Source organism: Schistocerca americana, chromosome 4 (genome assembly GCF_021461395.2).
Source record: "Schistocerca americana isolate TAMUIC-IGC-003095 chromosome 4, iqSchAmer2.1, whole genome shotgun sequence".
In the NCBI taxonomy this organism is placed as follows: domain Eukaryota; kingdom Metazoa; phylum Arthropoda; class Insecta; order Orthoptera; family Acrididae; genus Schistocerca; species Schistocerca americana.
Window position 1 is genome coordinate 239,573,125 of NC_060122.1, and position 13,053 is coordinate 239,586,177.

The window sequence follows — 13,053 nt, forward strand, 5'->3', positions numbered from 1 at the left end:
CTTGGCATTCGTCTTCGTGGACGACAATTCGCGCCCCCGTCGTGCACATTTTGTGAATGACTTCCTTCAGGATAACGACATCGCTCGATTAGAGTCGTCAGCATGTTCTCCAGGCGTGAACCCTATCAAACATGACTGGGATAGATTTAAAAGGGCTGTTTATGGACGAAATGCCCACCAACCATTCTGAGGGATCGACGCCGAATCGTCGTTGCGGAGTGGGACAATCTGGACTAATAGTGTCGTGATGAACTTGTGAATAGTATACCACGACGAATACAGGCATGCATCAATGCAAGAGGATGTGCTACTGAGTATTACAGGCACCGGTGTGTACAGCAATCTGGACCACCACCTCTGAAGGTCTCGTTGTATGGTGGTACAACATGTAGTGTGTGGTTTTCATGAGGAATAAAAAGGACGTAAATGATATTTATATTGATTTCTATTCCAGTTTTCTGTACACATTCCGGAACTCTCGGAACCGAGGTGTTGCAAAACTTTTTTTGATGTGTGTATTTTGTAAAGCTGTGTATTTATGTGTCGTATTGCTTGCTTCTGACACGATAAACAAATGAAACGCTCTGCTGTGAGAATGATTTTCACCCTGCAGCTCAGTATGTGTCGATTTGAAACTTCATGGCAGATTAAACCCCCGTGCTGGACTGTGATTCGATCCCAGAACCTTTGCCTTTCGTGGTCAATTGATCCACCGACTGAGCTATTAAAGCACAACTCAGAGCCGCGCTCACAGGTTCACTTCATCTTCTACCTTCCAAACTTCCCAGAAGTTCTTCTGCATTCCTCGTGAGACTCCACGTCTGGCAGAAATGATATTCCAGAAAAAATTGTGTGGCTACAGGCTAGGCGACTGTTTCCAGAATTTCTTGCGAAGTTCCGGGTTCGAGTGCCTGTCCGGTAAAGAGTTTCAATCTGCCAGAAAGTTTCAAATCTGTGCTCCTCGCTCACAGTTTCACTCTACATAATTTCTGAACATGTCTTCAAAAAATGGTTCAAATGGCTCTGAGCACTATGGGACTTAACATCTTAGGTCATCAGTCCCCTAGAACTTAGAACTACTTAAACCTAACTAACCTAAGGACATCACACAACACCCAGCCATCACGAGGCAGAGAAAATCCCTGACCCCGCCGGGAATCGAACCCGGGAACCCGGGCGTGGGAAGCGAGAACGCTACCGCACGACCACGAGATGCGGGCGAACATGTCTTCTTTGCTCCTGTGTGCGTCTGTATTTCTTCTACATCGCCTTTCTTCATATGGTGCACACACTTTCACCTGCCCAATGGTTCGCCACACCCTTGGATTCTCTGCTGTAGTGCACTGCTTCTTCAAGTGGTGTTTTCGGTATCTGCAAATGTTTTCTCATTTATTCGCCTACCTTTCCAATCATGCTCTGGCTTAATTACACTGACGGAAAAAATTGCAGCAACAAAAAATTATTAATGTTAAATAATGAAATTTCGGAAATATATTTGTCTAGGTAACATATTTAACTTATTAACATTGAAAGACCACAGGTTAATGTCAGCGCGAGATAAGCCATTCCAAATGCGAAATACTGGTACATTAATAACCGGTGTAACCGCTAGAATGTTGAATAAAAGCATGCATTGTATAGTACTGGTGCTGGATGTCAGTTTGTGGAATGGAGTTCCATGCCTGTTGCTCTTGGTCGGTCAATACAGGGGTGGTTAAAGCTGTTGGATGAGGATGGAGTTCATCCGATGATGTTCAATGTGTGCTCGATAGGAGACAGCCCGGTGATCGAGCAGGCCAAGACAACATGTTGACAATCTGTAGAGCAAATTGGTTTACAACAGCAGTGGGTGAGCGTTATCCTGTTGGAAAACACCCCATGGAATGCTGTTCAAATATGGCAGCATATCAGATCGAATCACCAGACTGACGTACAAATTTACATTCAAGGTGTGTGGGATAACCACAGAGTGCGCCTGCTGTCATACATAATCGCACCCCCAGACCATAACTCTAGGTGTAGGTACAGTGTGTCTAGCACGTGGACAGGTTGGTTGTAGACCGTCAGTTGGTCTCTTTCTAACCAACACACTGCCATCACTGGTCCTGAGTTGGAACCAGCATTCATCAGAAAACACAACTTACCTCCATCCACCCCACCCTCCAGAAGCTTTCTCGCATGACACCAGTGAAGTCGCAAATAGCGGTGGTTTGGAGTCAGTGGAATACACGCTACAGGGCGTATGGCTCAGAGTTGCCCTTGAAGTAACCGACTTGTAACAGTTCATTGTGTCACTGTGGTGCTAAACGCTGCTCACATTGCTGCTGTAGATGCAGTACAATGTTCCAGAGGCGTACGCTGAACCCGATGGTCTTTCCTTTCGGTAGTGCCAAGTGACCGTGTGGAGGCTGGTATTCTTGCGACTGTACATTGTCATGACTACCGATGCCAGCAATCATGTACACTGACTACAAACCTGCCAAGTATTTCTGCAATATCACAGAAGAAACGTCCAGCTTGTCGTAGCCCTATTACAAGACCTCATTCAAATTCTGAGAGGTCTTTGTCGCCTTAAAAGCATTCTTGACTAACATCAACTCACCACGTCAAATCTCAGAAGATAACTAACGCCCACGACTGTTATAGCGCCTATTTGAATCAAGCCTGATTTGCTGACTCATAGTGGCACTACTAGCTCCGCTCTTATATGACTGGAGCGAAATTTGAACGGACATTATCTTTCAGATGTAGAAACATGCCTACCAACTTTCCTTTACGTAGCACATCTCCTTCTTCATGTTGAGTCTTTTTCCATCATCGCAGTAACAATATCAACATGAAACTAACTCCAGCAGGCAGGGATGTTAGGCGTTGAACGGAGTCTTCAGTGATCGGAAATGAAGGACTGGGATTTTAGTAACTGACGAGGTTGAGCTGAGTATCATTTATTGAAAGATTCATTTGTGGTAGGCACAGTAATTTTGGAGGCTCCAGTGGAATTTCCGTCACGGCTGCAGGTCCACCAGCTTGGAACACGACGTCAGGCGCCATCAGCTCCCAGTAGATGCCACAGACAGCTTCCTGTAACTGAAATCGGTATAAGTAGCACGGCTCACTTCCAATATTAACACTCTTTAAGTACGATAGACAACACAAGATTTGAGATGAGTATCAGAAGGTTAGATAACTTTGTATCAAAGGCATTCTGAAGGAATTTTTCGTTTAAAATTTCGTCAAGGCAATATTAAGAAACGATATAGCCTTAAAAAAACTCGAAAATCCACAGATTATCATTTAATACTAAAAATTTTAAAACTGTCTGCTAATGCCACCATTACTTGTGGGGTCCTGCCCACTCGTCGCTTATAGGGGCCTGAAGGATCTACATCTACATACATACTCCGCAATCCACCATACGGTGCGTGGCGGAGGGTACCTCGTACCACAACTAGCATCTTCTCTCCCTGTTCCACTCCCAAACAGAACGAGGGAAAAATGACTGCCTATATGCCTCTGTACGAGCCCTAATCTCTCTTATCTTATCCTTGTGGTCTTTCCACGAAATGTAAGTTGGCGGCAGTAAAACTGTACTGTAGTCAGCCTCAAATGCTGGTTCTCTAAATTTCCTCAGTAGCGATTCACGAAAAGAACGCCTCCTTTCTTCTAAACTCCCACCCGAGTTACTGAAGCATTTCCGTGACACTCGCGTGATGATCAAACCTACCAGTAACAAATCTAGCAGCCCGCCTCTGAATTTCTTCTATGTCCACCCTCAATCCGACCTGATAGGGATCCCAAACGCTCGAGCAGTACTCAAGAATAGGTCGTATTAATGTTTTATAAGCGGTCTCCTTTACAGATGAACCACATCTTCCCAAAATTCTACCAATGAACCGAAGACGACTATCCGCCTTCCCCACAACTGCCATTACATGCTTGTCCCACTTCATATCGCTCTGCAATGTCACGCCCAAATATTTAATCGACGTGACTGTGTCAAGCGCTACACTACTAATGGAGTATTCAAACATTACAGGATTCTTTTTCCTATTCATCTGCATTAATTTACATTTATCTATATTTAGAGTTAGCTGCCATCCTTTACACCAATCACAAATCCTGTCCAAGTCATCTTGTATCCTCCTACAGTCGCTCAACGACGACACCTTCCCGTACACCACAGCATCATCAGCAAACAGCCGCACATTGTTATCCACCCGATCCAAAAGATCATTTATGTAGATAGAAAACAATAGCGGACCTACCACACTTCCCTGAGACACTCCAGATGATACCCTCACCTCCGATGAACACTCACCATCGAGGACAACGTACTGGGTTCTATTACTTAAGAAGTCTTAGGGCCACTCACATACTTGGGAACCAATCCCATATGCTCGTACCTTAGTTAGGAGTCTGCAGTGGGACACCGAGTCAAACACTTTCCGGAAGTCAAGGAATATGGCATCTGTCTGATACCCTTCATCCATGGTTCGCAAGATATCATGATCATGTGAAAAAAGGGAGAGTTGCGTTTCGCAGGAAGGATGCTTTCTAAAGCCGTGCTGATGCATGGACAGCAACTTCTCTGTCTCAAGGAAATTCATCATATTCGAACTGAGAATATGTTCGAGAATCCTGCAACAAACCGATGTTAAGGATGCTGCGTTCTCGGGTGGCTATTCAACAATTCAAGCAAATCAGGTTATAAGATTTTATTACGAAAAAGAAGATTGACAATACTTAACTTTGTGTATATAATAGCGTGTCACAAGATGGGCGATATGCAAATAAGCCAGTCCTTTGCTATATCCAATGTCCATGTAAGCAACAGATTTGGATCAGTAATAACTGCTATCGTAGTGCTCTCTTCTAAGGCCTCTGCTACTCCCGGGTCTATTGGCACCCGTCTGGTACTGTACCACTAATGTCTGTCTAGTACTGTGCGGCCAAGGTTGGCAGGAGCGGCGCTTGTATTCTCTTTGGCTAGAGGACGCTCCTGTTGTGCTGCGGTCCTAGTCAGCGGGCTATTGGCTGACGTCTTCCCACTGCCTTCTTTGCTTTTGCGTTCTTCATCTTCGTGCTATCGCTTATCGTTACGCTGGAACATCACTCAAGAGGTTAAACCTTGCTCCTGTGTAATACGCTCACAGATTTGATGATGAATATCAATGCTTATGTTTTTCTTTTAACAGATTTGCACATTTAAAAAATGCAAAGAGTGCGAGGCTCTCAGTGGCCAACGCACCACCTTATCAGTAAGACGCTATGCGCTATGCTCTCTACTGATCGCATACTTTTACTTGGCTCCTGAGTGGAGGATGTTGGGAGTGGAAGTTTGCGATCGGCTCGTAGGACATCAGGTGCTGAGATAAGCCCCGGCTACTTCTCGCAGAGCAGCCAGCTTACAGGTTACAATGGGAATGAACGTGCAATCCAAAGGATCAGCAGTACTAATTAGATAATTCGCACACAGCGGAGCTTAGACAGCTTATTGTGTCTTAAGATGGCTTTGTTCTTAATCAGACCAGCATATCGATGCTAGATATCCGTAAGTACCACTTACACTATGTTGGAAATCACTATGTTACGCTAAGGGAGAGTGGTGTGCCACATCTAACTTAGAGTTGGGGGACAGCCCTATTGAGCGCAAGAAATTAGTGTAATCCTGGCGACCAGCATCAAAAGGCCAATTGCGCTGTATCACACATTACGAAGTCATCAATTCTTTGTTCACAATGAGTGTGGCAAACAGAAATTACGCTTCTGATATATTTCGCGAGAACACAGGCATGTAATACTAATGGTATAATAGGAATATCATGCGACAAAGCTGGAACAAATAAAGTGGGTCGTACTCTGGGCTAACATGTGGCTTCAGACTAAGACAACACAGCTCTTGTTACGCGCCCACGCCACATGACCCACCACAAGTCTGCTATTAATTTTTAGTGTCTACTGTCCAGCTGCTTCCTCAAAATTCCAGTCCTGGTCATTGTACACACAATGGCACCTCTTTCCACTATAAGAGATTTTCTCTAAAACAGTAATGAACCCTCATCAAAACAGTGAAGTCACAGTAACAACAACAATGGAACAAATTGTTGGTTGGTTGGTTGTTTTGGGGGAAGGAGACCAGACAGCGTGGTCATCGGTCTCATCGGATTAGGGAAGGATGGGGAAGGAAGTCGGCCGTGCCCTTTCAGAAGAACCATCCCGGCATTTGCCTGGAGTGATTTAGGGAAATCACGGAAAACCTAAATCAGGATGGCCGGACGCGGGATTGAACCGTCGTCCTCCCGAATGCGAGTCCAGTGTCTAACCACTGCGCCACCTCGCTCGGCATGGAACAAATCAGACTGCACGTCAATCACAATTTTGCCAACCAGAGTGTACCCACATGAGACAGCCACCAACTATGGTGATGACGTTAACTTGAACACTGAATAGCAAACCCAAGGTACGACAGAAACCCATCAAACTCATCGTAAACGAACAGTCTCCATTCAGTGACTGAATATCTGCTTTTTGCATCAATGACCATGTAGAGTATTGTGATACCATCCCGTCAAACTGACAATTCGGAGAACTCATGCAGGATTCATAGTGCAAACAACTGAAAATCAATTATGTGACCACAGACAACAGCCATTAACATTCTGCCACTAACACGAAGGTGTCACTTGTCTTCACACAGCTCTTCATCTCAGCCATGCACCACGGTCCACCACTGAGGGCAGTCGCTCAACAGTCTAGAAGCTAGTAGCTGATCAGAGCCCCCAAGTGCAGAGCCTGCCAAGCAGACAGGCAAATTCAAATCATCAACATGATGGACCCCTGGCACAGCATGAACAAGGATAAATTTTAGGTGTTCAAATTAGAATGATTCCAGTGATGAACTTACTAGTGGATTGCAAGTGAATATATTCTGTAACGTGGTTCATTACTGTATTCATTGTGATAGTATTTTTTGGTTCTCCGATTACAAGTGATGCACTAGTCATTTACATGTTCATGAACTCGAAACCCAGTAGTCTATCCTCAGCTATTGCCATGATAAAACAACTTGCTTGTGAAGCTATTCAAACTTTCACAATACGGACAACAGTAAAAAATGTGATTTTTCTGTTTTTCCCACCACATTTGTTGATCAAAAAGGCCACAGACATGTTTTTGATTAATAGTGTTCAATGGGCATGATATTTTGGTGATCAGACATGTCACCATTGTCAGATGCACTGGTGAACTGCCGTCTTGGAGACACACAGTTTACTTATATCCTCTCCCCATGTGGGCTGCTCCATTCATGGTCTACACCGAAGAGGCCCTCTGTGGCTGGTGATGCTCCATGGACCACCCCTGCTGTGGTAGTATGAATGTAGGCACTCCACCTGCTCTTACCAGCAGCTTGTTGTGTTTGCTGGGTACCTTCTTAATTAGACCAAGAGAGGGCTCCCTAGCCTTACTAATACTATAGCTGCAGTCACAGTTGATGAGATTGTCCTTGGTGCATATTTTGGTGGACTCTCTATGACACTTTCCCATGTATTTCGACATTTGAGCTCAATCCTGGTGCAGCTGTATTCTGCCTTATGGGTCTCAGACCAAATCTGCTCTGTGAATGCTGAGTTGTTAGGAAACATTAGTGAAGTGTGCTGCTGGTGTTCTCAACATCAATCTTTGATGGTGCAAGTTGTTTTGTCATTCTGGTGTGGAATCTTGTATACACTGGCTTTCCATAAAGCAAGGTCATCTCTGGCATTCTCCAATAAGGGGAAGCAATACCTTACAGATGTGCTATAAATGGAAGTATCAAATGGCCAATGAAGATACCTACATGCTACTCGTCATGCTGATTATTGGAAAGTGTTAATTGTCAAATAACATTGTGGAGCACTTTGGAGCTCGCAACCTCACAAGAGTCTGACATCAGCCCTCATAGGGTAGTGAAGTCATTGCTCCCTGAGGTAGAGGTGCAGCTGTCATTTTATACTTGTCGCACATCACCTGGAGTGCATGGATTGTGACCGCAGCCATAAGTGTGATTTCATATAATCCCACAAAATCTCAGAAACACATATTAAAGGTAACTTTCACTTAAAGAAAAGGTTTATTCTGTATGAAGAAATATCTCCTTGTAGGCAGAGGTCACATCTTCAGTATATTTAAAAAAAAAAAAACAATAGTGTAGAACCAACAAATACTGGTGTAATTTCCAGACAACAGGTCTTGGTCTAGTAAGTATCTTCAGATCACAGATTAGCACAAAATAAAGTTTAAGGAAGGCTCTGTTGTGTCAGAAAGAGAATTTTTTTTTTCAACTACAGCATCTGCAGATAAATATGTGGCTATTGTCTCACCGATTTTCAATCAGTCACAAAGTATAAAAATTGACAGTTTATTGCAGTATTATGCAAATTGCCTACCAAAGGTCTTAGATTGCAGTGATGTGTGCCAAACAGTACACTTAATGAAACTTCCTGGAAGATTAAAACTGTGAGCTAGACAGGGCCCTGAACCAAGGACCTTGAATTTTGTAGGCATTTGGTCCACTGACTTTTTTATGATATAATGGTGATGCATGTGGTGCATGAAATGATCATGTTCATGATGAAGGTGAAATGATGAGAATGACTATAAAGCCTTGTGGAACTGCAAGCAGTGACCAGCAGTCAGTAATGGAGTGGAAGGGTATGGAGGAAATTTGAACAATAGTGCAAACTGAGCTACTCAGCTGTGACTCACAGCACAGCTTCCAACTTTGGTCAGTACCTCATCTCCTACATCTCCTACCTTCCAGACTTCACAGAAGTTACCCTGCATGCCTTGTGGGACTAGCAGGAAGAAAAGTAATTGTGAAGACATGGCTGTTTTTACATTGGGTAGTTTTTAAAAGGTTTAGAGAGCACACCTGTATTTACAATAAGTCAGCATTTGGGGATCATTTACATAATAGATGACAAGATTAGAAATATCCAGCACGGTATGAAAATTCTACATAAATTACCAAAAAGTAAAAAGCTTGATATTCTGGAGAACCTACAAATCTACAGTGACAGAAAAAAAATAAAGATTGTTCAGTAAACAAACAACTACATTTCACTCAAAAGCGCCTTTTTTTTATTTTTGTGATGAAGTTGTTACAGTAGACTCCTGAAGCTATGGTATAAATAGCCAAGACGAGTAATAAAGCTATATGATTATAGATACAGATGTGTTGTATCATCATATAAAACGTTTGATCCACAGTTAGTTATGCTGATACTCAAGATAATCTTGACATAGACATCGAACACTGTTTTCTTTCAGGTCACAAAATTAGTTACGACTGTACTGACAGTTATTTCATTGTCTATTTGCTATCAGCTGGTATATACGCTTGGTTATGCTTCATATAAGTAACATAGTTCTCAGTACAATTAAGTAATTCGAACACAGATATTGAGCACCATTTTCTATTGTGGCAAATAGTGGTTTATACTGCATTCAATTTTTGCTATCTAACCTTGATGGCTGACAGTAAGTAAGTAGCTTTTCTCAAGATGAACATTGCTCTTAACATGATGGATGATATGCTAAGGTGTTATGATTTTCACATAGACATTGAGCACTAGATATTATTTTATTTTATACTCTAGGCCAGTGGCTTGTCTCTCTTATCCCATATCAACATGTAATCATGAAGACAGCATGTCTATAAAAAACTGTAACTTACATTGAGCTTTACAAAAAGAAAAAAAGAAATTACATTGAGCATAGGGTAACAAGGTTCATGATTACTTAATGAGATGTAGCTTACAAATTGTAGCTTTGCCTGTACCATAGCATACTCATGCTACATAATTAGCCCTACAACCTTGGTTATTGCCTTCAGTGACAATATTGACTACAATCATTTGGCAGTCACATTGTAAATTTAGTAAATTTCACCAAGATATTGGGTGACATGATGGTTTAGATTAATATTCTTCACAGGATTGCATACAGTGCATAAATAAAATGTTTTACTAATATGTTAGTTAGTATAAGCTAGTTGCTGTCTATGTTGGTTTGAAAATCTTTGATGCTAGTCAGTATTTTCTACATTATCATATTGTATTTGGACCACCTCATATTTAAAAGTGGTTTTTACCTTTAAAGCTAGAAAGTTTAAGAAATATATATATATATATATATATATATATATATATATATATATATATATATATATATATATATAAAGACCATCTACACATTATGTGATGTGTAGTCTTGGTAGTCAATAATCAGGTAATTGTATATTTTATGAGTTGAAATGTTATGTCAGGATGTTGTGATTGTACACCGATGTTACTACATTAGTGATGTGTAACACTGTGAAACTAGGTAGCACAATGAAAAGTGGTTCAAATGGTTCAAATGGCTCTGAGCACTATGGGACTTAACATCTGAGGTCATCAGTCCCCTAGAACTTAGAACTACTTAAACCTAACTAACCTAAGGACATCACACACATCCATCCCTGAGGCAGGATTCGAACCTGCGACCGTAGCGGTCGCGCGGTTCCAGACTGAAGCGCCTAGAACCAAACAGCCATACCGGCCGGCTGAAAAGTGGTGATGTCACACTAAAATACCTTACACCTAAGTGGATGAGTTGCCCAGGAAAGCTTTCCTTACAAACAAAACTAAGAATTCATGAGAATAATGTTGCCTGCCTTATGCTATGTGCTCATTTTTATAAAATACAGGGTGTATCAGAAAGAATCATCTGATTTTTAAAAAAAATCATAACTGTTATGTTATTTGAGATATGTCCATGAACAATGTTGGAAAGAGGAAAATCTTGAGTTTTGCATGGTTCCTGCTAGGTAGTAACAATGGCACCAGGAAGAGTGGGAATTTTTAAATGAAGGGATCACTGAATGATGGATCATTCACACTGGACCAGATGGTTCAGCCTTACATTACTGGCCTCCAAGGTCACCGGACCTGACTGTATGTTACTATTTCTTGTGGGGGTTTACAAAATATTCTGTTTATGTGCCTCCATTACCAACAATGAATGACATGAGACATACCATAACAGAAGCTGTGGAAACTGTAACTCAAGACATGCTCGAAGCAGTCTGGGAACTATTTGAATACTGCATTGACATATGCCATGCATCTCAAAGGAGCTTTATTGAACACCTATGAAAAAGTATGAAAAAAACTTTTTGAGTTTCCTGTTCATCAAAAAACAAAATTCATTGTATATGTTTATTAGTTTCAGAAAATTAGACATGCCAAATCAGATGATTCTTTCTGATACACCCTGTATTTTTAATACAGAACTTGTGATGTGCAGTGACAATAAAATTTAAAAATGAAAAAAATTAAGAAAATATTGTTGTATTTCTTTTAAATCCTATAAATATAACATGCCCATCGCAGAATAAAAATAATTTTTATCAGTTTATTGCTTAAGTGATGATATTGCTCCTTTATGGAAGCTTGCATATTGATAGCTGTTATTACTAGATAATCCTTGCAACATGTCTGTAATTTTCCTTAACTTCAGATTTGGACTACTTTACTTACTATAAAAATTTCTGGTAAGCAAATTGTATAATTTATCTAATGTAAACGCAAACAGTAACATCTATTACCACAGTGTCACATAGCAGGCATAAGAGGTGCTTGCCTATCACAGCACTCAACTCATTGCAGCTTCAGACAAGCATGTGTGTAATCACATAAAATCAGTGTAAGTTGCATGGTAACATGACTGTAAATAATATTTTTAATTAATGACATTTGGATTGGTTGTGATATACCTGCTGGTAAAGCTTGCATGTCAACACTATTTAAATTTTCAACATTTCCAAAATGTATGGCATAATTTTGAAAAACACGAGATATTTTACCTTTATGTAAAATATTATATTTATGTACTTTATTACTACTGGCACTGAGAATGTGTTTACAAATGCAATATGTATCTGTCGTATTGCAGATCTGAAGATGGCAGCAAAGAACTGTTGAAACCAGTCATCAGTTCAAAATAAATATTTAAATGCAATCTTGGCTCTGAAGTATTTTTTCAAATATTACAAATTAATGATAAGATTTCAAACTGGTGTAAGTACTGGTAACATGCTTTAAATGTTCAGGAATGTAAAATTTTGTACATCTAATGATAAAAAACAATATAGGCTATGATTATAACATAAATAACTCATTGTCTGAAACAGTCAAATCATACAAATACTTGGAATAAGAAGCTGTGTGAATACAAAATGGAATGATAACGTTGTCTCGGTTGTAGATAAAGCAGGTCGCACACCTCAATTCACTTACAGGATGCTGAAACAAATGAAGGCAATAAACAAACAAGATTGGTTACAAAACACTTGTATGATCCATGTGCTGATATTGCTCTAGTATGTTGGACTGAAAATAAATATTACTATCAATATATAATGAAGAGCGGCACAAATGTTCACATGTTCATTTGGTTCAGGTGAGAGTGTTGTGAAAATCCCAAAAAGCTTTACATGGCAGATGCTTCAAGGCAGACATTAATTATTCTGAAAAAGCCTTCTTTCAAAGTGTCAAGAACCAATCAAGTGGTAAATACTTTGATCCCCCATGGATGGGTCTTGTAGGGACCTTAAAGACAAGATTTGACCAATTACAGCCTACCTAGGCGCATATATGACATCATTTTTTCCTCATTCCCTATGGGAATGGAATAGAAAGAAACTCTAATATGTTTTGCAATAGGAAGTACACTCTGCTATGAATTTCATAGTGCTTTCCAAAGTATGCTTACAGATGTAGATGAAGGTAGCAATATGCAATATGCACACCTATCAGCACCTGTCATATCTTGTATTCAGTTTATTCCATTTTTGTCAAATTCTGAGTTTATTTTAGTGTCCCACATATCCTTCACAACAGGGTGGAATAGTTTTGTAGTGGTTATTAGCTCCACTGCTTTGGGTGCTTTATTTCAACTTTGGAATATCAACAACCTGCCAAGTTCTTCTCACAACATTGTACCAGTCACGTCCCATTCAATAAGATTGTT